This window comes from Cervus canadensis, chromosome 3, assembly GCF_019320065.1.
Source record: "Cervus canadensis isolate Bull #8, Minnesota chromosome 3, ASM1932006v1, whole genome shotgun sequence".
NCBI classification, from domain to species: domain Eukaryota; kingdom Metazoa; phylum Chordata; class Mammalia; order Artiodactyla; family Cervidae; genus Cervus; species Cervus canadensis.
This window is the reverse complement of record NC_057388.1, coordinates 63,008,245-63,034,977: the sequence shown is the minus strand read 5'-3', so window position 1 is coordinate 63,034,977 and position 26,733 is coordinate 63,008,245. Positions and strand designations below refer to the sequence as shown.

At 42.1% G+C, this 26,733-nt stretch overlaps 1 protein-coding gene across 3 annotated transcripts in view; it reads left to right on the top strand.

The window, feature by feature from the left end:
- CHN2 (chimerin 2) overlaps positions 1–26,733 on the top strand; it is a 332,030-nt gene that overhangs the window by 221,981 nt on the left and 83,316 nt on the right. The gene's annotated exons all lie outside the window — the stretch shown is intronic.

The following is a 26,733-nucleotide window of genomic DNA, read 5'->3' as shown; positions in this document are numbered from 1 at the left end:
CTGGATTACCAGCTGGACATGAGAAATAACCCCCAAACCCCGTCTGGAGTTCACCTCTCCTTCTCTTGGCCCCTGGCTCTGAAGAAGTGGATCTGTAGATTTCTTAATAAAGACATGCACTTAAATAAGATCATGGCAATCTGTTAAATAGTCCTAGTGAACTCTGATAAACAAATTGTTATCTGCTCATGGCTTTACCAGGAAATCTTTTTTTAACAGAATGGGAAGAAATGTGGCCCCATCTGTAGCATAGGATCTGGCCAAAGAGAGCCTCTATTGACCAGGAGACCTCCTAGGTTATCAGTAATACAGAGGATATGAATTGGAAAACTGCAGACCTTGAAGAAAGAAAGGTCAAAATTCCAATCTGGAGTCTTTATGAATTAAAAGCTTAGCATATAAGAATGTATAGGATTTTTTCTAGACCAACCATGGGGAAAAAGAAGAATTTTTTCCTGAATAATTTCCACTGACATTAATGGAAGTGAGATTGTCAGAGCTACCTCTTAGGTGATTTGTGTCTGTTGCCCCTGGAACAGGTTGCAGAACTGGCATACCTCATTCCTCAATAATGAAATGTCTGGCTGGGTTTTATGACAACAGTTTATAAATGTCCCCATTGGTTTTGTCTCTCTTTACACATAATCACTTTGAAGTTTCCACAAAGTTAATAATTCACTTTGTACCTAGTCCCCATTTGTGAAGCTGATGGTGTCTAACCATCAGAAAAATGAAGTTTACAAATGCAGCTTTTATGGCTCTCATGTGATTTGGTGACTTAAACAATTATTAAGAAGTCAAATGGCTGTCTTATGCAACAGATTCTTCTTTAATACTCAAATTGAGAGTCAGAAATAAGATACAGAAAGATCCCCAACATCTTTTAACAGAATAGGGCTAGTTATAATTTATCAGTTTATATAAATCCCATGTAAAACAATTCATGATATAAAATAATTGTAATACTTTTAATCTTGAATGATTGTAGGAAATTTATAGTTACCAAAAAAGAACTTTGAATTTATCAAGCATGGCATAGATTTTAATCCATTATAGAGCTATATGATTTCATCCAGCTTCATAACAGTCTAAGTTTTGAGTTCATATGCTTTATCAATAAAAAGGAAAAAAAAAAATATATATATATATATAAACCCCTAGCTGGGGAGGCTGCTGTCCTGTTTAGTCCGCACACTGACAAAGTAAATTATCTTGCTTTGCGTCTAATTTGAAAACTGCTAAACAAAGCGCTATATTGGGAATTGTTTCCCTCTTTAAAAACCAGTCCTCCTGTCTCTCTGTGGTGTGATTCTAATCATCAGCTGCTCTGGACTAATTTGTTCTTAGGAAGAAATATGTCTCACTAAGAGAGTTCCTTAAGAAGACAAGTGTTCGTTACAGACAAATATGCCTACCTCTGTGATTTCTGAATGAAAATCCCTCTGTGTCTCTTTAGCCTGAAGCTCTATGAATTTTAAAATGATTTGGCAATATTGTCAAGCTCAATATGTGGACCTCCCCTAAATCCCAAAGTGACAAGTATGAAATGCATGCTTCAGCAGCAAGCCAGCATCTCACACCTTCCAGCTGCGATGGAATAAATTGGGATGAGAGGAAATTGAAAGCATAGTTACCCTCATGAATGTGAGGAAGTACTGCCTGACCCAGTTCCCCCAGCTTTGAAACACTGGCTGAACTGTGGGGTTGTAAAATGAGATACATAGAGTTTTTAATTTACTGGATTTTTTTCTTCCTCTGGTAAATTAAGTGTAAAAATCAATCAGGTAACAAGAAAAGGAAGAAACACTAGCATTTATTGAGGCTTTATTGAGCTTCTATCATGTACAAAGTGCTGGAGAGGGTGCTTTGGGTGTTCTGCCCTCATAATGGCTCTGGGGAGGAAGAACTGGGGTGATTGAAGTAATTTATTCATGACCACAGGCTTCCCAGGTGGTTAAAAAAAAAAAAAAACTCACTTGCCAGTGTAGCAGATGTAAGAGACCCTGGTTCGATCCCTGGGTTGAGAAGATCCTTGGAGGAGGGCATGGCAACCCACTCCAGTACTTTTGCCTGGAGAATCCCATGGACAGAGGAGCCTGGTCGGCTACAGTCCATAGGGTCACAAAGAGTCGGTCACAACTGAAGTGACTTGACACGCACACACGCATGTATTCATGACTACTCAGCTGGTGAGTGAGCCAGAACCCAACCCTTGGCTCTCTTGATGTGGAAGCCGCTTCAAGAGCTCCCTGCTACCTGAAAGTGAACTCTGGGGTGATACACAGCGCCTGTGATGACTTTGTCCCCTTACCCAGTCAGCCTGCACACATCTCTTCACCTTCATCTACTTCGTCTCCCCAGCCTGGTCCATGAGGTGAGCACATGTGAACCGTTAACACGTCCTGAGCACACCAGCTGGCATCACGCCCCTCAGCCTTTCCTGAGTTTCCTTCAGCCCTCTACAGTGCCGCCTTACTCAGCCAGCCCCGGCCCTGACCCAGGGCACTCCACCTATCTCTGTGGACCAAACTCAGGCATTTTCCTACCTACACAGTCTCTTCCCGTTCCTCACCCAAGCCTTCCTGGTCATGCTTTCCTTTGGCCACCTCACTGTCACTTAGATATGACTCTGAATGCACTTAGTGAACTGCGCTGAAGAGTTTGCTTGTTCATTCATCCTTAATTATCTATAATCAATAACATATAAATATTCACTGAGTACCTAATCTGTGTCAAACACTGTTCTTCTCAAGGCTGACAAATCACAATTACAATACCTAGCTCAGGATCGCCAGTGACATAACCACAGTAAGTGAGCCCCTGGGTCTTTGCTAAAAAAAAATACTAAGGAAGAGGCTCTTGCTTCTTTGGAGTTGTTTTGTGTATGTGTGTGTGGTGGGGGCGGAGCGGGTCAAGACGGACAGGTCATGGTGGAGAGGTCTGACAAAATGTGGTCCACTGGAGAAGGGAATGGCAAACCACTTCAGTATTCTTGTCTTGAGAACCCATGAACAGTATGAAAAGGCAAAAAAATAGGACACTGAAAGATGAACTCCCCAGGTCGGTAGGTGCCCAATATGCTACTGGAGATCAGTGGAGAAATAACTCCAGAAATAATGAAGAGATGGAGCCAAAGCCAAAACAACACCCAGTTGTGGATGTGACTGGTGATAGAAGCAAGGTCCGATGCTGTAAAGAGCAATATTGCATAGGAACCTGGAATGTTAGGCCCATGAATCAAGGCAAATTGGAAGTGGTCAAACAGGAGATGGCAAGAGTGAACATACTGTTACTCTTTTAGGAATCAGCAAACTAAAATGGACTGGAATGGGTGAATTTAACTCATATGACCATTATATCTACTATTGTGGGCAAGAATCCCTTAGAAGAAATGGAGTAGCTATCATGGTCAACAAGAGAGTCTGAAATGCAGCACTTGGATGCAATCTCAAAAACGACAGAATGATCTCTGTTCATTTCCAAGGTAAGCCATTCAATATCACGGTAATCCAAGTCTATGCTCCGACCAGTAGTAATGCTGAAGAAACTGAAGTTGAACAGTTCTATGAAGACCTACAAGACCTGCTAGAACTATCACCCAAAAAAAAGATGTCCTTTTCATTATAGGGAACTGGGATGCAAAAGTAGGAAGTCAAGAAACACCTGGAGTAACAGGCAAATCTGGCCTTGGAGTACAGAATGAAGCAGGGCAAAGACTAATCGAGTTTTACCAAGAGAATGCACTAGTCATAGCAAACACCCTCTTCCAACAACACAAGAGAAGACTCTACATATGGACATCACCAGATGGTCAACACCAAAATCAGATTGATTATATTCTTTGCAGCCAAAGATGGAGGAGCTCTATACAGTCAGCAAAAACAAGCATGGGAGCTGACTGTGGCTCAGATCATGAACTCCTTCTTGCCAAATTCAGACTTAAATTGAAAAAAGTGGGCAAAACCACTAGACCATTCAGGTATGACCTAAATCAAATCCCTTACGATTATACAGTAGAAGTGAGAAGTAGATGCAAGGGACTAGATCTGATAGACAGAGTACCTGATGAACTATGGATGGAGGTTCATGACATTGTTCAGGAGACAGGGATCAAGACAATGCGCAGAAAAAGAAATGTATAAGAGCAAAATGGTTGTCTGAGGAGGCCTTACAAATAAGCTGTGAAAAGAAGAGAAGTGAAAGGCAAAGGAGAAAAGGAAAGATATATCCATGTGAATGCAGATTTCCAAAGAATAGCAGAGAGAGATAAGAAAGCCTTCCCCAGTGATCAGTGCAAAGAAATAGAGGAAAACAATAGAATGGGAAAGACTAGAGATCTCTTCAAGAAAATTAGAGATACCAAGGGAACATTTCATCCAAAGATGGGCACAATAAAGGACAGATATGGTATGTACCTAACAGAAGCAGAAGATATTAAGAACAGGTGGCAAGAATACACAGAAGAACTGTGCAAAAAAGATCTTCATGACCCAGATAATCACAATGGTGTGATCACTCACCTAGAGCCAGACATCCTGGAATGTGAAGTCAAGTGGGCCTTAGGAAGCATCACTATGATCAAAGCTAGTGGAGGTGATCGAACCAGTTGAGCTGTTTCAAATCCTAAAAGATGATGCTGTGAAACTGCTGCACTCAATATGCCAGCAAATCTGGAAAACTCAGCAGTGGCCACAGGAATTGAAAAGGTCAGTTTTCATTCCAATCCCAAAGAAAGGCATTGCCAAAGAATGCTCAAACTACCACACAATTACACTCATCTTATATGCTAGTAAAGTAATGCTCAAAATTCTCCAAGCCAGGCTTCAACAGTACATGAACCGTGAACTTCCAGATGTTCAAGCTGGTTTTAGAAAAGGCAGAGGAACCAGAGATCAAATTGCCAACATCTTTTGGATTATTGAAAAAGCAAGAGAGTTCCAGAAGAACATCTACTTCTGCTTTATTGACTATGCCAAATCCTTTGACTGTGTGAATCACAGCAGACTGTGGAAAATTCTTCAAGAGATGGGAATACCAGACCACCTGACCGGCCTCATGAGAATTTGTATGCAGGTCAGGAAGCAACAGTTAGAACTGGACATGGAACAACAGATTGGTTCCAAATTGGAAAGGAGTATGTCAAGGCTGTGTATTGTCACCCTGCTTATTTAACTTATATGCAGAGTACATCATGAGAAATGCTGGACTGGATGAAGCACAAGTTGGAATCAAGATTGCTGGGAGAAATATCAATAACCTCAGATACGCAGATGATACCACACTTATGGGAGAAAGCGAAGAACTAAAGAGCCTCTTGATGAAAGTGAAAGAGGAGAGTGAAAAAGTTGGCTTAAAACTCAACATTCAGAAAACTAAGATCATGGCATCCAGTCCCATCACTTCATGGCAAATAGATGGGGAAACAGTAGAAACAGTGTCAGACTTTATTTTTGGGGGCTCCAAAATCACTGCAGATGATGACTGCATGAAATTAAAAGACGCTTACTCTTTGGAAGGAAAGTTATGACCAACTTAGACAGCATTTTAAAAAGCAGAGACATTACTTTGCCAACAAACGTCTGTCTAGTCAAAGCTAGGTTTTTCCAGTAGTCATGTATGGATGTGAGAGCTGGACTATAAAGAAAGCTTAGTGCCAAAGAATTGATGCTTTTGAACTGTGGTGCTAGAGAAAATTCTTGAGAGTCCCTTGGACTACAAGGAGATCCAACCAGTCCATTAAAGGAAATCAGTGCTGAATATTCATTGGAAGGACTGATGTGGAAGCTGAAACTCCAATACTTTGACCACCTGATGCGAAGAGCTGACTCATTTGAAAAGACCCTGATGCTGGGAAAGATTGAAGGCAGGAGGAGAAGGGGACGACAGAGGATGAGATGGTTGGATGGCATCACTGACTGAGTGGACATGAGTTTGAGTAAACACTGGGAGTTGGTGATGGACGGGGAAGCCTGGTGTGCTGCAGTCCATAGCGTTACAAACAGTCGGACATGAATGAGTGACTGAACTCACCTGGGTGGGGGAGGGGTTGGGTGCAAGGGCATGCTATGCAGAATATGGGATCTTAGTTCCTCAACCAGAGCTCAAACCCTTGCTCCCTGCATTGGAAGCATGGAGTCTTAACTACTGGACCATCAGGGAAATCCCAAGACTCTTACTTTCTTAAGTGGATCTTTTGAGCAGCTCCAGCCTTCGTTTATGGGGTGATACACTTCCCTTTCTTTTTGTTCTAGTGCTAGTTTGGGTAGAATTTCTGTTTTCTACAGTCAAAAGAGGTTTAATCGAATCACAAGGCAAGAGGCCCATGCCTGGTAGAAAAGGATCTTCCAGAATAGGGAGATGTGTGGGCAGAACCTGGTAACAGGGTTGTAAACAGCTGGCTCCCAGGAGACAAGAGGGTCAGGTAGGGGAGGGGAGGCTGATGAGATGGGTGGGCTGGAGAAGGGCCATGGAGCTTCCAGAGATATAAATTTTAGAAAGATGAGTTGATGCCAGCACAGAAGGTGGACTGGATGGAGGGAGACTAGGGCAATGTAGGAGGCAGATGCAGTAACACTTGCATCTACATTTTCAGTTTCAGAAGCCATGTTGTTGTTCAGTCGCTGTGTCATGTCCAACTGTTTGCAAACTCACTGAACTGTAGCCTGCCAGGCTCCTCTGTCCATGGGATTTCCCAGGTAAGAATACTGGAGTGGGTTGCCATTTCCTTCTCCAGGGGATCTTCCCAACTCAGGGATCAAACCCGCGTCTCCGGCATCTCCTGCATTGCTGTTGGATCCTTTACAGCTGAGCCAGCTGGAAAGCCCTCCGAGAAGCCAATAGCTGTTGGCAAACTTTTTAAAGTTCACCTTTTCCATTTTTTAAGTGATGACACTATTACTAAAGCTAGTTATCATCCTACTCTTCACAGTTAGAGAACGTGCAAGTTTGGTGAGTGATTTTTCACAAGGTTTTCAATGTTGGGATGCAAGGGGCAGACTAGAAGCCCAGTGCTGTCCTGTGCAGGAACTGGATCCTGCTGAGCTGCATCAGCCCAGAGGGCTAGTCTGTTCAGACCTGACCTTCTCTTCCCCAAAGCCCTTTCTCAAGGTCCCTTAAACAAACACTCAGAATAAGTGCCTGTTAAATTAATGTGTTTGTATTCTTCCCCCATCCCCTCCAACCCCAGTAAAGAAAGCAATCAAATGCATGCCTTTCTTTAAAAAGCTGTGGCCTTGAAAAAAATCAATGTTGAATTTGGTGAGAAAATAAAAATACTCATTAACCTGGACTTCACAAATCCTGACCTCTAACATCTACAAAAAATTTACCTACTAATTAAATAGTTTAGAGGATATTAAAATGTAAATGCTTATTATTTAAGAGAGCAAAGGTTTTCTCCCAATTTGATGAGTGTGTAACAGCTCAGAATGGGATAGAAAGAGGTCAGCAATGTTTTGTCTGCTAATCACATTTTCTCTAGTCCAGTGTTTCTCAAATTTTAGCATACATGAGAATAGTCTGGAATGTTTGTTAATACACAGATTTTCAGACCCCCTCCATCACTGATGATGCAGTAGGTATGGGCTAAGGTCTGGCTTCCCAGAAAATGCAGGAACTGCTGATCCAGGGACCACAAACCACAGATCTAGTCAGTAGATTGTGTGTGTGAGTGCTAAATCGCTTCAGTCGCGTCCAACTCTGCAACCCTATGGATGGTAGCCCGCCAGGCTCCTCTGTCCTTGGGATTCTCCAGGCAAGAATACTGGTGTGGGTTGCCATGCCCTCCTCCAGGGGATCTTCCCAACCTAGGGATTGAACCCATGTCTCTTTCATCTCCTGCATTGGCAGGTGGGTTCTTTACCACTAGCACCACCTGGGAAGCCAAGTCAGTAGAGTAGAACTGTTATTAACTGTATAAGCTAACTCTAGAACTGGGCAAAATTGTATTTGACAAGTAATATATTATAATCATTATATATTATTTATAGAACAAATATTCTTGATTGTACCTATTATTTATCAACTATTGTTTTCCATAGTTTCAGAGTTAATAATATATACAATTATTATATATTGTTATATATAATATATTACATTAATATAATAATATAATTAATAATATATTAATATATAAATATTCTATGAAGACTATATTAACAATATAGACTACAATATATGAAGAGTATATTTCTATATTATGTAACATGTATATTTTTATATATTATATATTACACACATATAATTATATCTATTATTAATAAACCATTAATATTTTTCCCTAGTTCCAGAGTTGCCTTATATAATATATAACTATCATGTATATTACATTATTGTTATACATCCTAGTATAAACAATATATATTATGTATAACATTATGTATTATATGTTAATATATTTATATTGTAGATATAATATAATTATTGAATATTATATGTACTGTGTGTATAATTGGGCTTCCCAGGTGGTGCAGTGGTAAAGAGTCTGCCTGCCAATGCAGGAGATGCAGGAGGTGCAGGTTTGATCCCTGGGTCAGGAAGATCCCCTGGAGGAGGAAATGGCAACCCACTCCAGTATTCTTGCCTGGAACATCCCATGGACAAAGGAGCCTGGCATGTTACAGTCCATGGGGTCACAAAAGAGTTGGACACAACTGAGCTACTGAACACACACGTGTGTAATTAATTTATGTGTATGTATATATAATTCCCAGCATTTTTATACCTACTTTCCTAGAATATAAGCAAACTGCGTCTTAGGTGTTCTCTGAATAGTCAGTGCCTTATTTCCCACAAAGCTGATTCTCAACAGAGGCAAGGACTGTCCAACTCTCCTTGGGGCTCTCCCGAGCCCTCCTTTCCTGCCTTGTCCCCCACCCCGCGTATGCCTCACCTGCACCTTTTTTGGAGCCCAGCTGTGCTGCTGTGAGTTGTTTCAGGCTGGTCTCCCTGCTTGTTAGGAGCCACTCGTGGTCCGGGTCCATGTCCTACTCCTTTTGTGCTCTCACGGGACTGACAGCCAAGGGACTTGTTCTTAAAAGGTGATCAGTGTTTGCTGAGAGGTGAAAGGAAGCAAGGAAGGATGGAAGGAAGGACTTTTCCAAGTTGGCCATTTGTCTGTGAAACATGCTTACTGTAACTTTCAAAACTAGAGAAAGATCCACTAGGTAGAAAACCTAGGAATTATTTAGGTTAAACCATATGAAACTTGATATTTGATAGTTTTTTAACTACAAAAAAGGCAGTTTCATGTGGCTCAAACTAATATCTATTTAATAAGAGTGCTTCTGAACCATGGTAAATATAAGACAGTAAGACGCTGGTGGACTGAAGACCTGAATTCTGAAGAGCCACACAGGATAAAATATCAGAGTAATAGTATAGGTTTGGCACTAGGTGGCAGTTTTTTTTTAATTTTCTAAGTGATAACTGTCACTCCATTTGTGTGTGTGTGTATGTGTGTTTGTGAATGTAAAAGCAATATTCAGGGGCAGACACTTTGAGGGTTTGCTGGTTACTTGTTAGCTAGATAGTTTGAAATAAGCACCCCTATTCTCTAGCCAGCCCCATGTTCTGAACCTACCACCAGATTAACACTCAATATAGGAAAGCGGATGGATCCTATATCTTTCTTGTACTTTCGGCAAAGGTCAGCTGGGTTCCTTTCTCTTGCACAGGAATCATTCTGCCACAGCCAAGTCTGTACTGCTGGGCTATTCAGGAGACCCTCTGTCTCTTCAAGGGCAGACCCCCTGCCTTCCTGCTTTGAGGCTGTTTTACTGCCTCTGAGACAGGTCACCAGAGAGAAGAAGGCTCTGGAAGGACATGAAAATCAAAGCAGAGCTGGTAATAGGTTTTGTGCACAGAGGAAGTTAAGGCCATTGGTTTCAAATAACTGAGCTTCATGTCGTCATGCTCCTGTCACCCTAACCACACATAAGAGAAGTGACTTTGGAGACACTAGAAGCTCCTAATGACCATGCCTTCTGCAGCTTTATTTCCTCCAAAGTGGAGGGTGGTCAAGTGACTTACTTTGGCAGAGACATTTTTGCTCAGAAGATGAACCGAAAAATTAGTAATAACTGTGGAAAAAGCTCAGAGAGGTGTATGGTTAGCATGTATGCAAACACCTACGAAGGCAGGCACTTGCCTGTGCAAGTGAAATACTTCGAAGGTGCTGGAGAAGGTCACCAAGGGGGTCTGATTCTTGGCCCCTGGTTTGTATCAGAGCAGTCCTGGTCCTTACCATGGCCGCATTAAAAAGAACACAGATCCTTGAAAAGCAGCCAGCATTCTGATCTTTGCTTTAGGGAGAATGACCTCAAGGACTTTGGGAAAGTCAACAGCTTTTACAATAAAAACACTATCGGAGAGGCAGAACACAGAACTTGCAGTCAAATGTTCAGTTATTATTAACATGGTGACTACTGAACAGGGATGAATATTTCCTCCACACATGGACATAAAATTCCTCACTGTGACAGAAAAATGTGTAGAATTCTCCTTTGAAATATCTATACTCAATTTAAAAATTTTTTAATTGGAGGATAATTGCTTTACAATGTTGTATTGGTTTCTAATGTACAATAACATGAATCAGCCAGTAAAGAATCTCAGATGGTAAAGAATCTAAATAAATAAATAAATACACACACACACGTATATATCCCCTCCCTATTAAGCCTCCCTCCCCACTGCACCCGCATCCAGACTGGGCTCTGTGTTATTTAGCAGCTTCCCACTAGCTATCTCTTTTACACATGGTAGTTAAATTTTAAGTCAGCAAGTATTAAAGGTCAAAGTTCATATACTATCTGTAGTAGTTTCCCAAGTGAGGGATTTTTAAGTGATTTTCTCTTTGAGGGATATGTTTTGTTAGTTTTATTTTAAGCATGATTTTAACCCTTGTTGTTATTGACCCATTTTTAAAAGAATGATGGAGGTGCAGTTGAGAGTAGGGGCTGAGGAACCACACTACCTTTTGGTCAGCTCTGTGGCCTGGGGCACATCATTTATCATCTTTCAGCCTGAGAATCTTTTTAAGTAACCCAGTGTCAGTGAAGTATATTGTGGGACAGCAGTTGCCACCTGCCAGGCGAGCTATGAATTCCAGCCACTGGTATACTGATAGTTTAGAAAGCAGTTCCAGAATCTTAGTAAAATATGGAGTTTTACTTTGAAGTGAAAGTTGCTCAGTCATGTCTGACTCTTTGCGACCCCATGGACTATACAGTCCATGGAATTCTCCAGGCCAGAATACTAGAATGGGTAGCCTTTCCCTTCACCAGGGGATCTTCCCAAGCCAAGGATTCAACTGGAGTCCTTTAGTGAGTGATATTTCCTATGTGGTTCAGATCAAATTTTAAAGTCATTTCCATGTCTAATAGCCCATCTCTCTGGCTGTTGCTATAATATGACTGTCTTCATTTCTAGAGGAATAGCCTCAGCTGATTTTCCTCCAAGAATTAAAAAAAATAAAAACCAAAAGGGACATAAAGTTACTGATGTTTTCTTTCTTTTTTTATATGTATTTATTTATTTGGCTCTGCCAGTTCTTAGTTACAGCTTGAGGAACCTTCAGTCTTTGTTGTGGCATGGGGAGTCTCTAGTTGCAGCATGTGGGATTTAGTTCCCTGACCAGGAATCAAACCAGTGTCTTAGCCACTGGACCACTAGAGATGTTTTCAAAAAGGAATATTTATTTAGAAAAACCAAACACATAGTAAATTGCTTGCTTTTTTATTTATTTATTTATTTTTTATTTTTTTATTAGTTGGAAGCTAATTACTTCACAACATTTCAGTGGATTTTGTCATACATTGATATGAATCAGCCATAGATTTACACGTATTCCCCATCCCGATCCCCCCTCCCACCTCCCTCTCCACCCGATTCCTCTGGGTCTTCCCAGTGCACCAGGCCCGAGCACTTGTCTCATGCATCCCACCTGGGCTGGTGATCTGTTTCACCATAGATAGTATACATGCTGTTCTTTTGAAATATACACATAAACCCCTGGGAATCATGTATGTTTCTATGAGATGTTAAGGCTATTATTACCTGTGGTCAAGTAATATTTGTATTTTACAAAGATAAACAGGTTTCTTTTGTGCAGTACTTCTCAGTAGGGTCATATAAGAATCTCCATGAGGAATTAGGGATGAGTGGTTCCCACTGTATTTGTCCATCGAACCCTTGCAGTGCTGAGCATCCCTCAGACTGATGTTCTGAGAACACACTTGGAAAAAGTGGGACCAAAGGAAATGAAAAACAGAAGCAAAGTTTCCACGTTCAAGGATCTGCTTTGTAACTTGCACTGTTATGGTTCTTTTTATTTATTTTTATATTTATATAATTTTTATATATTTTATATTTTTGCCTTGTTAATTCCACTTCCTCCTTCAGTCTGCTCCAGGCCATGTTCTTGACTGTGCCTGTCCATATGAGGCCCTAGCATAAACATAATGGAAAAGACCTTGAGACTGAAATAAGAGCTCCAAGGGAACACCTATGTTCTCTGAATCACAGGACTTCCCAGGACTCACAGTGGAGAGAAGAGGGCAGTGATACTGGCATTTATTTCATGCTTATTAGATATCACTTCAGGGATGGTCACACTATACAGAGTTATCTCACTTGATAATTAATTGGTGCTTGATGGCTCAGTGGGTAAAGACTCTGCCTGCAGTGCAGGAGATACAGGAGATGTGGGTTCAATCCTTGGGTTGAGAAGATCCCCTGGAGGAGGGCATGACAACCCTCTCCAGTATTCTTGTCTAGAGAATCCCATGGACAGAGGAGCCTGGTGGGCTACAGTCCAAAGGGTTGCAAAGAGTCAGACATGACTGACCGTGTTACTTAGCTTAGCTTATAATGTACCACTCACTTCCCCAGCCCTGAGTGGGCTACTGGCAGAAACCCTCTGCTGAAGAAAGGAGCTTTTGCCCAAAGTCACATCTTCCTTATTAGAGGCAGTCCACATCCAATGACCAGTTAATACAGAGGCATAAAATCTCAGCTCATTGCCCCAGTTCAGGACAACTGTCAGGACCAGCCGTGCTTCAGAACTCCCTGGGTTGGCTGAGGCCTTTGTCAAGATTGCATCATAGCAGCAAGCATCTCCCCTGCCCAGTCCTGCTTCCTTTCCTCCTCCTTAGGTGTTGATTCTGAGAGTGCACCCTAATAAACTTCCTGCACCTTAAGCTCACCTTGGAGTCTGCTTCTCATGGAACTTGACCCACAATAATCTTATAGGGAGTATGAAATCTCAGGCTACAGACTAGAGGTGGATAGTAACCACTCTATCTTCTTTTTAACTTCCGTCTCAAGCTTCCATGCTGCCTAATAGTGGTATCTTAGTCTTTGTCAGTTCAGGGATTCCCCTTCCCTCTTCTTCTGAGTTACCTCCTCTCCATGGGACTTCACATGCCAGCATCCACTGAGACACTGTGTTCTATCCGCTCCCGGGTTTCTGGTCCATGCCCTATTTGCAGCCACCTGCTTCTTGGCTCAACCCCTGGGTCTCTCCCTTCTGGCCCCTTCTCAGTGCCACATCCTTGTGTCTGCTGCGTGGGAGCAGCCATTCTCTTACCTCTCATCCATGCTCAGCTACTTTGAGATACCATGAAACTGCTGAATCTTCTATTACAGACATGATTTCCTTACTTCAAAAAAAAAAAAAAAAGTGCCATGTGGTTAATGTTCCATTGCTTAGCACTAAAGGTTCTGTTCAAAGTAAACCATTTAGAGTTGTGCAGAATGTCCTGAAGAAGCAATTATTTTTTGGTGTCCTTGGGTGTAAAAAGGCCATCACATATGCTCTTTTTCTGCAGGAATAGATTTTAAATTAGCTCCATGCAGTTGTCCATGTTCTGTTAGCATGTATCTATTGAGCATCTTCCATTTGCTGGTTGTTCTTTGAGACTCTGAGGACACAGTAGTAAACAAACAGAGGAAAGGCCTCTGGTCTCAGAGGGTTTAGAATCTGCCTCCCTGGACTTTGTTGGCAGGCATTTGGTCCCCACTAAGCCAAGACTTCTTCAGCAGTGATTTCAACATTGAGTGTGACCAGTGAGATGGCATTTGTCCTTGTTTCCTGTGTCATGGTTATGTGGGATCTCACACTCCACATGTGGCCCCCTCCCAAGGGGACATCAACACTCTCTGCGCAGTTGATTGTCACAACTGATGTCTCTGTAAGGAGTCAGCGGCTTACATAGAATATCTCCATGAACTGGCAGTACACAGGCCACATCTGGCTAACAGACATGTTTTGACTGGTTTCTACATTGTTTTTAAAAAGTTCTGACTTTGGAGATTTTATAAACAAACTCACATTTCTGTTTTCTTTTATAAAAAAATCAGAATATCTAGTAGTTTGAGGTTTACAGCCTCACCAGGCTTCTGTGTCCATGGGATTCTCCAGGCAAGAATACTTGAATAGGTTGCCATTTCCTCTTCCAAGGGATCTTTCCTACCCAGGGATCAAACCTGCATCTCCTGCATTGGCAGGTGAATTCTCTACTACCTGAGCCACCTGGGAAACCCCTCATGTAGCAATAAACCTAGAAAGTTAGTAGCCACCCCCACTCCCATGGGGCAGATCCTTTGCAGTTTATTACAGTTCGGTCAACCAGCCAACGTCTCTCCTCTACTTTCCCTCCCTGGCCTCTGGAGGCCTATTCCTGCAGGATTTTATCTTTACATTAACCAAGACTAACAAAGCTGCATCCTGGGCCTTAATGTATTGTCCCCACATAGTATAGTATTTACCTGACTGTGCTTTGGCATAACATTTTCTACCCCCAGTGACTCAGACGGTAAAGAATCGGCCTGCAATGTAGGAGACCCTGGCTCAATCTCTGGGTCAGGAATATCCCCTGGAGAAGGGAATGGCAACCCACGACACTATTCTTGCCTAGAGAATTCCATGGACAGAGGAACCAGGTGGGCTACAGTCCATGGGGTTGCAAAGAGTCGACTGAGCGACTAACACTTTCACTTTTTTCCACCTTTATTAAGCAATTGTTTAAAAAACAGTCATAGGACACACTTTATAACAACTTCTATGGTAGTCATTGGTGCTCTTCATGAGATACTGGTTGTTCATGTCTTTTCTGGGCAATACTAGAATGCACAACTTGATCCCCATGTGGTTGGGTGGATAGGAAATAATGTGTAGAATTTAATCTGTGATACAAATACATCATTTCCAGGCCCTGGCATGATCTGCCAGTGCAAGATCCTCCAGACTTTCCTTTCCTCCAGCAGTGGCAACCAGGATGCACCCAAGATGATATCTGCTGTCAGCCTGTGTCCCAGAAAGAAGAGACATGGAGCAGAGTCCCCAGCCAAACAGAGACTATGTAGCATGAGTGAGAAATAGATCTTTGTTCACCCAAGTAACTGAGATTTGAGGAATTTTTTTTTTATTACTGCAGCAGACCCTAGCTTATTTTGAGTGATACAGTCCATAAAAGAGATTTCTCTTAGAGAACTAGAAATAATCTTTTTCTCAGAAGCTAGTTTCCCTTATCTTAAGGACTATAAGAACCTTCTTTAGCATTTAGGAGTCTCAAAGTCATCTCTTACCAAAGTGTAGGACCATGTGATATTTGGTGGATATTCTAAATTTTCCCCTAACTCAATATTTTTAAAATGTCTTATCTTATTTTAAAGAGGCTTTTTTAAAAAGAAAGAGCAAGATAGAAAAATAAACAAATAATTATATCCATAGAGGTTACTTTCAAATATATGTATGTGTCCATTGGAAAAAAATTTTTTAATCCCTTAAAAAATATAAGACCTGAGAATTTGCTACACATATTTTACAGGGTCTGTGGTGAGTGCGGTATTTAATTCTAGGACTTTCTAAGACATAAAAGTAGATTGTGAGAGAGGTTAGTAGAGTACATGAAACATGTCACCTTAAAAAAGTTCTTAGCGTTTCTGTAACTTATAATAGCAAACGATTATGAATTACTAGTTTTAAAGTTCCCAGTGGTAGATTGAAAATATTTATGTGGAAATATGTGGTTTGGGTTTCTTTTATTTATTTTTGTTTAGTGTGTAGGAAAACTTACTGGTGCTTAGGGTTACTTGTCACAGGAATAGGGCCAAAAAATAGCAGAGACAGTCTCGCTTAAGCAAGTACCCTGGGACAGACACTATGTCTCTTGAGTTACCCTCTCTGTTAGTTTTGTACTGCTATGTAACAAATTGCATTTAGGAGCTTAAAAAAACACTCATCAACTTATTCACAATTCTACAGATCAGACATCCAGGTGGATTCAGTCAAGTCCCTGCTCAGAGTGTGGCAAGGCCCCGGACAGTGTGGGTCAGGTCGAGGCCCTAGGGAAAAATTCACTTCTAAACATTCAAGCTGTTGGCTGAATTCAGATCCCTGAGGCTGTAGGTCTGAGATTCTCACTTCCTTGCTGGCTGTCAGGTAGGGTCTGGTCTTGGCTCCTCAAGGCTATCATTACTTCTCACATGGTCGCTTCATCTTCACATCCAGCAGTTCAACACCCAGTCCTTCTCATACTTCAGATCTTCCAGATTTCTCCTTCTGCTGCCAGCCAGAGAAAATTCCTCCTTTGAAAAGGCTCAGGATCATCCACCCAGATAATTTTCACATCTTAAGATCACTTGATTAGTAGCCATAATTACAGCTGCAAAATCCCTTTTACCACATAACATAATTTTGCGACTCACTGCTGTGTAAAGAATCAGGTAAGTAACACCAAGTGGTAAGGTCATGGGGCCACCTAGAATTCTGCCTACCAGCCCCCAAGCCCCAACATTGTACCACTGATCTCCCAGAACCCTCAGGAACTCGTTTCCACCTATTCATTTCTACCAACCCTCATCTTTTCTGGAGAATCCAAAGCTAGTTGCTACCCATATAGCAAGCAAGTCATTAGTGCAAGTACATGTTTCTTATTTATAGAGTTGCCACTACATAAGTTAATGTTTTAATTAGAATAATGGCAGCTGCTAAAACACATAAATCCCCAAATCTTAGTGGCTTAATGCAATCAAAGGTCATTTCTCATTTGCATCATAGTTTAATGGGGGTGTTTTTGGTGGATAGCCTTCCATGAGGTCATTCAGGAACCAAGGCTCCCTATATCCTGTTGTTCCATCTTCCTCTAAATCATTGGATCTCAGAGTATAATCCAAGGACCCTAAAGTCCCTGAGACCCTTTCAGACTAATTCCACAAGGCCCCCTTTTCTAGCTTTTCATCTGGAAAGGTTTGGATTTTTTTTTCATATTCTTCAACCAACACAACAGAACAGGTAGAATAAAAAAGCATATGTGAAGGCTCCCCTGGTGGTCCAGTGGTTAATATATTATTAACCTTGCAATGCCTTGCAATGCAAGGGACACTGGTTCGAGAAAATCCCACATGCCTTGGAGCAACTAAACCCATGTTCCACAACTATTGAGCCTGAGCTCTAGAGCCTGTGAGCCACAACTGCTGAACCTGCATATTACAAATACTGAAGCCCACGCACCTGGAGCCTATGCTCTGCAACAAGAAGAGCCACCACAATGAAGACGCCCACGTACTGCAACTAGAGAATAGCCCCACTCACCACAACTAAAGAAAGCCCATGTGAAGCAACAGCAGCCCACCACAGCCAGAAAATAATAATAATCAGCACATGTAAGAATCCAGCTGTCTTCTAAGTTAGACATTAGAGCTTAAAAAAATGTGAAGTAATGTCACTTTTGCCACTAGATATTTTTTGTTTGGGCCAATAGGGTTGATTTTTATAAAAACATTATTTTATTAATAATTAGGGATTATGGTGTTTATAATATTTATATTTTTATTTTTTTAACAAATAGGATTCTAAAATATTCTTGATAAGTCCTAATAGATGTAACCCATAGAAACAAAAACATTTTGGGATCCTAAAATATGTTAGAGTGTCAAGGGGTTCTGAAAACCGAAAGTTGAGAATCCAGTGATACAGATTGTGGGAGACTCTTCCAATCCTCTGGCTGAGCAAACCCAGAGGATGGTGTCAGGAGGCTTCTATGGTCCGGGAAGTGGCCCATGATCTCTGCTTACACTTCGCTGGCTGAAACTCAGGCACGTGGCTGCACCAAACCATAGGGAGCCTAGAGAATGTTGCAAGCTTTTATTCAAGAGACAGTAGAAAAGGGTTTAGTCACCATCACACAGCCTTTACTGTATTTGACCACCGTCAAGGGTTGTTTAGTTTGGTTTGGTTTTTGGTTTGTTGTTGTTGTTTTTTTAACCCCACATATGTATCACACATATCTTGTTTAGTATTTTCCAAGAGCAATAATATTTGGCTAAACATACTCAGACAACTTCAAAAAAAATTTTAGGATTGTAACATGAGCCTACTTTTTGCCCTAGTAGTTTAGAAGTTGGCAAAGACTTATCTGAAATAGCAAAGCATTTAGCCAAAGAAGTAAAAGAAGAGATATCAGTCTTTTTTAGAACCAAACCCAGCCAGGTGATTAAATAGTAAGAGTGAAATGTTCTATAAACATTTATGATCCTTTTTAAAACCAACAGTGAGGGATAACTGGAGCTAGATTAAGAGGTTCTTTGTTTTGTTGTGGGTTTGATTTGGTTTTTGCTTTGATATCTTATACCACTCACAAAATCTGCTTTGTAAATTGAGAAATTGATAACCTTTGGCCACCTACAACATAAGTTAGCCTTCTTACACTTTGGGAAACAAAGCCTGAGTTACAGAGAGATGAGGGGAGACCCCTAGCCCAGGGTTCAGTTGCCTGGAGTTTGTGGTTAAGTTCTAGAACACTAAAACTTTGACAGCAAGATTTGAGTGGGTACTAGTATTTGTTGTTGTTTAGTCACTAAGTTGTGACCAACTCTTTGTGACCCCATGGTCTGTAGCCCACCAGGCTTCTCTATCCATGGGGTTTTCCAGGCAAGAATACTGGAGTAGGTTGCCATTTCCTTCTCCAAGGGATCTTCCTGACCCAGGGATGGAACCTGCGTCTCCTGCTTGGCAGGTGGATTCTTCACCACTGAGCCACCTGGGAAGCCCCGGGTGCTAGTATAGGCTTACACAAAATTGTAAGGTGGAAATTTGATTTTTAAATTTGCTGTGACTAGAGTAAATTTAGATGTTTATGTTACCTGTTTGTGTGAAAATTTGCATGTAACAGTATGCTTTTGTGCTATATGTGAATTTTATCATATGGTAGAGACTCTTGTATAACTTGCACATTGTATAATAATTCGTAGCTATATCTTTGCTTTCATATGTTCTTTGTGCTCTAGCTTATTGGAGGTATAAGACCTTGCTAAGGAACATCAGTACACTGTTCCTAGGAAAAAGTCCACCTACTTATGAGTCTTCCCTTTGTGAGATCGCTTCTATTGTGTTTAAAAGAGAAGCAAGCTTTGCCGAGGATATAAAGTTTAGTATTTTCTTAGTGTTTAAAGGTCACAATTCTTTGTAAATAACAGAGTCTGGCTAACAGATTTTAATCTTCAGGGCATTTTTTGTTTCCTTAACAGAGGCCAATGTGGGTGGTTTGAGGACAGTTTAGCGCAGGTGGTTTCATTGTGTACCCAGGCTCTTTGATTCCCCCTCTGCCAACCCCCACCCCACCACCCCACGTACGGCCTTCCCTCTCGGTTTGGTCAGCCAGTACACAGCAAGATCATTGTTCCATGATAAATGGAACAGACAGCAAGGGAGGCAACAGAACACAGGGACTGTCCCATTCCTCCCTTCACAGGAGAAAGTTTCTCCCCAGCAGATCTCTCATCATATCACACTGACCAGCGTGGGACCCAGGCCTTTTCCTAGGCCGGTCAATGACAAAAGGGAACAGGGAGCCATAACTGGCTTGGACCAGTCTTGACCAACTCTCTCTGGATCTGGGTGTACTGTTGCCCAAACCAAATCAGGGTCGAGTTGGCAAATGAAAATAAGGGGAAAGTAGCTGTGAGCAAAGAATCAAGACGATTTGCTCCCAGAGGATAACCAGCAGAAGTGCTCCTTGTGTGTGGAACAAACACAACTCAGAGAGGATAAGCAGAGTACAGCCGCCCAGTTAAAATGCCTACAGGGGGACTTCCTGGTGGTCCAGTGGTTAAGACTCTGAGCTCCCAATATAGGGGGCATGGTTTCAATCCCTGGTCAGGCTAAGATGCTGTATGCCATGCTGCATGACCAAAATAAATAAATAAATAAAATGCCTGCAATTAGGAAAGTTTTCTCCTGCTACTGGAATAAAAATTCTGTCACGCAGCCTGCGGAGAAGGCAATGGCAACCCACTCCAGTACTCTTGCCTGGAAGATTCCATGGACAGAGGAGCCTGGTGGGCTGCAGTCCATGGGGTTGCGAAGTTGGAGACGATGAGCGACTTCACTTTGACTTTTCACTTTCATGCATTGGAGAAGGAAATGGCAACCCACTCCAGTGTTCTTGCCTGGAGAGTCCCAGGGATGGGGGAGCCTGGTGGGCTGCCGTCTATGGGGTCGCACAGAGTCGGACACGACTGAAGTGACGCAGCAGCAGCAGCACGCACCCTGACTCATCTAGTCACTTGCAGCTAGTAGAAAATTCAACCATCACTTTCAATCTCAAAGCACAATCTGGTTTTTTGTTTGTCTTTTATTTCTAAAAAATATTTATTTATTTGGGCTTCCCTCATGGCTCAGTGGTAAAGAATCTACCTGCCAATTCAGGAGACACTGGAGACACGAGTTCAATCGCTGGGTCAGGAAGATCCCCTGGAGGAGGAAATGCCTACCCACTCCAGTATTCTTGCCTGGGAAATCCCATGAACAGAAGAGCCTGGTGGGCTACCGTCCATCAGGTCGCAACAAGTCAGACACGATTAAGTGACTAAGCATGCACACATCTATTTATTCACTTGGCTGCACCAGATCTCAGTTGCAGCATGCAGATTCTTTAATTTTCACCTGCAGTGGGCTGTGGGATCTAGTTCTCTGACCAGGGATCCAACTCAGGCCCCCTGAATTGGGACCTCGCAGTCTTAGCCACTGGATCTCCAGGGAAGTCCTGACAATCTGGTTTTCTTTCTTTTTTTTTAAAATCATACTTATGTATTTTTGTTTATTGATTAGAAGCATTTACTTGAATTTGTGTGTTAGTTAATCAAGTTTCTATTTTGAAATATCCCAATCAATTCATTTCAAGACCTTTTCTAATCCATTTGTTTAAGTCTCCAATCGGGTTTTAAGAATTAGAATTCCCAGTCTTGAATCATACTAGGAAGTCCAAGTGTCTCTCCCCCAGCCCTGGCTGACAGAGAGGATGCCTGCTGCCTTGGAAGGACTGTGACCAGCTTGTTTCTTCCCCCACACTTGTTCCCCAGCTCACTGCCCATAGCATAGGATGCAGAGATGGGGGAGAGCTCTTACTTGACTGGTATTATCATAGGAAGGCTTCACAATCAATGGGCCTGGTAAGCACATTTGTGGGTTATGGAAGTTGCCCCACTAGACCCTTCTGAATGCAGTTCTTATGAGGTGGATATTACATAGGTGACCGTATAACTGATCTTCCAAACTAAACAGTGAAAGTGAGAGTGTAGGGGGTGAGGATGGAGGAGTATTCATTTAACCAGACCAGTTGTCAGGAACTGGGACCACTGACTGTCTGGAGCCATCAGGGAGAGTAGCCAAAGGTCCGCCTTGGCAACGCATCTGTGCCTTGCAGTGGCCTCCTGCCCCACAGCCCCTGCTTTCCCAGCTTCCCCTTTCAAGTTCCTTTAATGCTCCAGATTATCCTAATGGCCTGACTTGGAAAGATTCCCTTTCCACTGTGTGACCCACTTCTGGCCCGCAGGTAGCATTTACTTACAGTTGCTCTGAGTTGGATAGAAATGCCGTTTCTTCCCAGATGCAGCCCACCAGTCTCACCCTGCAGGCTCACAGCCCCTAGGATCCGTTCTGAGATTGTTCTGGTTGCCTCAGCATCAGTCAGATACACCTCCATTGCTGCAAGAGTCAGGGGTTTGGGACTTACAGCTGAGTCAGCCCAAAGAGTCTCCTCTTGAAACCTTTCCCAGTGTTGAAGAACCTCCCACTTTCTTATCCTGCTCTATGCTGGGAGGGAAGGGCGTCTTAGAGTTGTGAACTAGTTTTCACTGGTTCTTTTGACTCTCTGTCTTAATTCCATATTTACTCCTAAGGACAGACATTCAGCAATAACCTCTTGACCCAGAAGCATGAATGATGTGTTTTTCTGTAACATGTGATGTTCCTAAAGGCCCCTGGAGTTCTGTCGCACTGCAAACTCCCTCAGTGAATGGCCCCAAGCTAACTGGTATTCTAGTCAACTGCTGCTTGCTTCTCTTCCCCTTGACAGCTGTGAACTCTAACCACCACATTTCTCTCCCTGTAAATTCATTGCCTCTAGTTTGTTGGCCAAAGAAAACCAGAAAGAAATGAAGCTTTTCAAGGTTAGCCAATTGAAAAATCCCAACTCAGAAATCTACATGTTACTCACCCACTACACCAGAGATATAGATGATCTCACTGCTCAGAACTGCCACCTCCTGCTTTTCCTTTGTGCTCTGGGTAAATGAAACTCTTGGAACTCTAGCCTCCAGTGAATTGAGGCATAGTTACAACTTGAGGCCTTACCCAAAGTGCAACTGGGCAGCAAGAATTTCCCTGAAGTCCCTGCATGCATTGATGAATTCGTCACATGCATTGATAAGTTCATTCTGCTCTTGTATTGGGGAGCCAACCAGAGGAAGAGAGAGGGCTATCTGTGTGACTGGGGTGTGGGAGTGTGGGCATGTGTCTGTACTGGAAGGAACCAACATTATTAGTAAATACATATGGAAATTGAATAGATTTAACTGTACCTGTCAATTAAACAGCCTGACATTTAACTAACATTTTTAAAGTGAAGATCAGAAGACCAAAAAATGTTAAATCACTTTATAATAGTCCCTGGAATATTTTGGATTTAGCTATGCATCATGGGTTGTTGTTGTTGTTGTTTAGTCACTAAGTTATATCTGACTCTTTTGCAACCCCATGAGCTATTGTCTGCCAGGCTCCTGTGTCCATGGGATTTCCTAGACAAGGATACTGGAGTCAGTTGTCCTTCCCTTCTCCAGGGGATCTTCCTGACCCAGGGATCAAACCCACATCTCCTGCATTGGCAGGCAGATTCTTTACCACTGACCCGCACGGAAAGCCTACATGCATCATGGGTAATCCTCATTTATTTCCTGTTATTGTTTTGTTCATAGAGTATTTTCAACAGCTATTTCTGGTCTTTTGGAATATAATTATGTTTTTTTCTTGAGCTATAATTTGGCTGCTTCAACCAGAAGGAAAAAAGGTTTGTGTGGAATCAGAGCTGACAGTGGAGAGTCTGCAGCTCTGACATGCCTCTGTTGACTCACAGCTCTGTGACTCCTGGTGCAGAAAAAGTCATTCCAAAACACAGTGACCAAAGAGAAGTGCAGTTCTTGCACAAAACTTTTCCATCAGAGGAACCAGCTCTTACTGGCAGAAGTGGGTTTTTTTAGTGGTATTTCTTCTATTCAGGGTTAATGCCAGAAAATATTTGTTCTGCACCTTGAGTGCTGAATGCATGCGCTGTAACACTGTGGGCATAGATTTCTTTTTTCAGGTACATTTTGAGTGGCAAAAAGTGATGTGCACACAAAAAAAGTAAAATCCAGGGTATGGTTGACTTATGCTCTGTGTGATTATCATGTTTAGAAGCCCAAGAGGAACCTTTGGGGTATCAAGGAAAGACCTCCAGGGGGAATGAGATTGAAAGATATGTGGAACTGGGATAATGAGACTGAAGGGAATTGGCAGGAATCAAAGTCATGGAGGTAGGAAGTTCCAGGTTATCTTCCTCAGTTGACTATATAAATGATCATCTGCACTCGGGTGAATCATCTGTACTAGGATGTGCACCTAGACTTTTTAAAGTTAAATGAGACATACTGAGTAAACCCAGCTGTAAGGTCATCTGATTAAGGAGTCTTACAGTCCTCTTCTAATCTCAACAACAAAGAGATAAACTGGGTAACATGTCCTCCTGTGCAGTGAGCATTGATTTATCACTGAGAATCTTCCTTCTTCTCTGCTTTTTTTCTTGTTTCAAACCTGGCATTTGTTTTCTTGATAAAAAGTGTATTAAGATAAATTAAGTGGTTAAGAGTGCTATACCTGACCAGAAAAGTCTGTGCAGTTTCACCTTCCTTTTTAAACATCTTCATCCTTGGTCCTGCGTCATCACACCAGTCAGCTGTGTCTCACTCATGTGTTTCTGGTCATCTTGGTGACTTTACATCCCAGTGGGTTACTGACTGAAACCCACATTTTCTGCCCTGGGAAATGAAAAAGCCTGTATTGGTTTCCCAGGATGACCATAACAAAACACTTGGTTGGTTTCAAAAAATAGAGATTTATTTTCTCAGTTCTGGAGGCTAGAAGTCCAAAGTCAAAGTGTGTGTGAGGCTGTGCTCCCTCTGAAGGCTATGGGGAAGGTTCTTTGCTTGCTTTTTCCTAGCTTCCGCTGGTTACCAGCAACTCTTAGTGGGATGTTAAGGCATATAAGACATATCACTCCAATCTGTGCCACCATCTTCACACACGACTCTCTCCCAATTTATCTCTTTGTTCAAATTTCTCTCTTCTTCTGCTAAGGACACCAGTCATTGGGTTAAGGGCCCACCCTAATCCGATGTGACTTTCTCTTAACTTGATGACATTTGCAAAGACCCTATTTCCAAAAAAGGTCACTAACACAGGTTAAAGGGGTGAATGTATCTTTTTTTGGTGGGGGACACAGTTCAATCCACAATAGGCCTAAAGACACAATACTTGCCCTCGGGAAACTTGCCATTTACGGTATTCAGAAAAGATACAAACAGACCATCCACAATGAGAGAAAAACAAGAGTAATCGGTAAGTATATCCTATGCAGTCAATTTTTTTAAAGGGCCAAATGAGGGAAAGCAAAAATCAGTGCTCGAGGAAAGGAGAGTGACATCCAGTGTGTGGTCCAGGGACCAGCAGCATCCACATTGCGTGGAAACCTGTTAGAAATGCAGATGCTCTGGTTCCAGCCCAGACCTATGGAATTAGGTACTCTGGGGTTAGGCCCAGCAGTTGGTATCTGAAGCCAGGTGACTGTCCTGCAGGCAGAAGTTAAGAACCACTCATCCAGAAATTCAGAAATGTCACCTTCCTTAAAGCTGGAATGGATAAGACTTTGCAGAATCTCAAGGCTATGGTTTTTCCAGTAGTCATGTATGGATGTGAGAGTTGGACTATAAAGAAAGCTGAGCACCCAAGAATTGATGCTTTTGAACTGTGGTGTTGGAGAAGACTCTTGAGAGTTCCTTGGACTGCAAGGAGATCCAACCAGTCCATCCTAAAGGAGATCAGTCCTGGGTGTTCATTGGAAGGACTGATGCTGAAGCTGAAACTCCAATACTTTGGCCACCTGATGAGAAGAGCTGACTATTTGAAAAGACCCTGATGCTGGGAAAGATTGAGGGTAGGAGGAGAAGGGGACGACAGAGGATGAGACGGTTGGATGACATCACCGACTCATTGGACATGAGTTCAGGTGAACTCTGGGAGTTGGTGATGGACAGAGAGGCCTGGTGTGCTGCAGTTCATGGGGTCACAAAGAGTCGGACACGACTGAGCGACTGAACTGAACTGAAGGAAATCTTTAAGCTGAGGCAGAATGCATGCACACTTCTCCATATCCTAACCTACTGGGAAAGCCTGCCACACATTTTTTTTTTCATGCTTTGGATCATAGCGAGGGTGAAAACTAGATTGGTTAATTCTACAATAGAGTTAATCAGTGCAGCCTATTCACTAAGGTGCAGGATGAAGTGGTCCTCTCACTAGGTTCTGCTCACCCTAAGGTTGTGACATCTGTATTGCAAGGTCAAAGGCAGTGTGTGTGCCACGCCTTGGGCTGAAGAACGCTGAATACTGGAGCCATGACCCTCTTGCCTTCATATTCCTATCAGTTCTGGGAATTTCCTGAAGGGGAAGATTTGGATTCAGTGGGCCTGTGCTGAGGTCCAAGATTCTACATCTCTAACCAGCAACCAGAGATGCTAAAACTACCAGGTCCCAGGATGCCCCTTCCCTGACTCTGTCTTTAAACAGTAGGACTAAACAGCATGTTAAGGACCTCACTATTTATCCACACTTTTAAAATGGGTAAATTAGCTTTTATACCACTGTACTTATATTTGAATACTCTGTTTGAAAACTAAATATTTGTTTAACATTGAACATGTTTAAACACTGATGAAAAAAAGCAATCATTTTTTAAACCATCCATGAGCATTTGTGAAGGTAGAGTTTTACCTTAGACTTTCATTGTAGCTATATGCCAAATGAGAGAGGCCCCAGTGTCCCCGACTTGGCTCTCTGAAGAGCAGCCTGATGCTGGGGTGAATTAAGTGACATTTCTGAATTAAGTGACTTCTGACATTTAGTGGTATTTGGTCTCATGCACGCAGAAGTGTTGTGCCTGCTGACTCACCATGGGAGACAACAGGAGGAAGTATCCAAATTCTCCATAAATTATGAAGAACAACATTTGTCCCCAGAGTTGTTAGTCAACTATATCTGTACAATCCAAGTTCCTAAGACTTCTGATTCTTTCTTTAATGCACAGAGAGAAAGTATTTGAGTAAAAAACTTTATTTCAAGTGGATATGCAATGAAATTGG